This window comes from Oncorhynchus keta, chromosome 28 (genome assembly GCF_023373465.1).
Source record: "Oncorhynchus keta strain PuntledgeMale-10-30-2019 chromosome 28, Oket_V2, whole genome shotgun sequence".
Taxonomy (NCBI): Eukaryota; Metazoa; Chordata; class Actinopteri; order Salmoniformes; family Salmonidae; genus Oncorhynchus; species Oncorhynchus keta.
The window spans coordinates 72989118-72991802 of record NC_068448.1 but is presented as its reverse complement, the minus strand read 5'-3'; positions in this window follow the sequence as shown (position 1 = coordinate 72991802).

Below are 2685 nucleotides of genomic sequence, written 5' to 3'. Positions count from 1 at the left end.
AAGGCCCTAAACTTTGTCAAAGACTCCAGCCACCCTCCGGCTCTTTACCCCACTGCTACTCTCTGTTGTCATCTATGCATAGTCACTTAAATAACTCTACCTGCGTGTACATACTACCTCATATAACCGGTGTCTGCTCACATTGACTCTGTATTGGTACCCCAATGTATATAGTCCCGCTATTGTTATTTCACTGCTGCTCTTAAATTACTTGTTACTTTTATCTCTTATTCTGTATTTTTTTAAACTTCATTGTTGGTTAGGGGCTCGTAAGTAAGCATTTCACTGTAAAGTCTACACCTGTTGTATCCGGCACATGTGACTTATAAAATGTGATTTGATTTGATTTGCAGAGGATAAGTTCATTAGTTACCAGCCTCAGAAATTGCTGCCCAAATAAATGCTTCACAGTGTTCAAGTAACAAGTAACAGACACATATAAATATCAAATGTTGAGAGGAGACTGTGTGAATCAGGCCTTCATGGTCGAATTTCTGCAAAGAAACCACTACTGAAGGACACTAATAATAAGAAGAGACTTGCTTGGTCCAGGAAACATGAGCAATGGACATTAAACTGGTGGAAATCTGTCCTTTGCTCTGATGACTCCAAATTTGAGATTTTTGGTTTTAACCGCCGTGTCTTTGTGAGACGCAGAGTAGATGAACGGATGATCTCTGCATGTGTGGTTCCCACCGTGAAGCATGGAGGAGGAGGTGTGATGGTGTGGGGGTGCTTTGCTCATGGGAATGTCTGTGATTTATTTAGAATTCAAAGCACACTTTACCAGCATTGTTACCACAGCATTCTGCAGCGATACGCCATCCCATCTGGTTTGCGCTTAGTGGGACTATCATTTATTTTTCTACAGGACAATGATCCAACACACCTCCAGGCTGTGTAAGGGCTATTTGATCAAGAAGGAGAGTGATGGAGTGCTGCACCAGATGACCTGGCCTCCACAGGGTAGCCTAGTGGTTAGAGCATTGGACTAGTAACCGAAAGGTTGCAAGTTCAAATCCCCGAGCTGACAAGGTACAAAATCTGTCGTTCTGCCCTTGAACAGGCAGTTAACCCACTAGGCCGTCATTGAAAATAAGAATCTGTTCTTAACTGACTTGCCTAGTAAAATAAAGGTTAAAAAAAAAATCACCTGACCTCAACTCAATTGAGATGGTCTGTGATGAGTTGGATGGCAGAGTGAAGGAAAAGCAGCCACCAAGTTCTCAGCATATGTGGGAACTCCTTCAAGACTGTTGGAATAGCATTCCAGGTGGCTTCCTCATGAAGCTGATTGAGAGAATGCCAAGCTGTCATCAAGGCAAAGCGTGGCTACTTTTAAGAATCTAAAATCTAAAATATGTTTTGATTTGTTTGAAACTTTATTGGTTACTACACGATTCCATATGTGTTATTTCATAGTTTCCATGTCTTCACTATTATTGTACAACGTAGAAAATAGTAAAAAATAAAGAAAAAAACATTGAAGGAGTAGGTGTTTTGACTGTATGTATCAACACATGGTCTAACGAAGCACTAAGCCAATGTTCTCTCTACGTGTTTGTTCGGCAGTTGTTGTTTTTTTAACTTCGCTCATAAATAACGATGCATCTGGTAGAATCATCTCAGTGGTTAAGTTTCATTGCAACTGGGAAACAAGGCCCTGATCTGATTGGTCAAAAAAAACAATTACTGAGAAAAAGATACAAACCTTCTCTTTTTCTGACTACTGACTATTTCAGATGTACGTACCAACTACTGACTATTTCAGATGTACTCACCAACTACTGACTATTTCAGATGTACTCACCAACTACTGACTATTTCAGATGTACTCACCAACTACTGACTATTTCAGACGTACTCACCAACTACTGACTATTTCAGATGTACTCACCAACTACTGACTATTTCAGATGTACTCACCAACTACTGACTATTTCAGATGTACTCACCAACTACTGACTATTTCAGATGTACTCACCAACTACTGACTATTTCAGATGTACTCACCAACTACTGACTATTTCAGATGTACTCACCAACTACTGACTATTTCAGATGTACTCACCAACTACTGACTATTTCAGATGTACTCACCAACTACTGACTATTTCAGATGTACTCACCAACTACTGACTATTTCAGATGTACTCACCAACTACTGACTATTTCAGATGTACTCACCAACTACTGACTATTTCAGATGTACTCACCAACTACTGACTATTTCAGATGTACTCACCAACTACTGAATATTTCAGATGTACTCATCAACTGTCAGCATTTGTTTTGGTTTTTTCCCTTCGGGGACTGATTTGTAAAGCACCTGGAAGCAGTAGCCTACTTTTCTCTCTCCACACGTCAGTTAAATATGTTGCTTCTGTTTTCCCTAAGGACACCAAGACACTTTGCATCCGCCAGGATCACCATGCAGTAACATCTAACTGATATTTGAGCGTGTTGAAATAATTGTGGAGCTGATTAACCAAAAGCTCATTTGAATTTCCCTCTTGCACGAATTCTCTAATTTGGTTCTCAGTTGAAAGAGTGTATTCAAATATTTCACTGCTTTGAATTACAAACGTGGGCCCTGCCTGCACTCTATGGCGCTTACAGTTTGACTCCTTAACTGCACCCTTTCAAAAGACGGCTTTTTGATGGATTTTGATAGTGTGATTAATT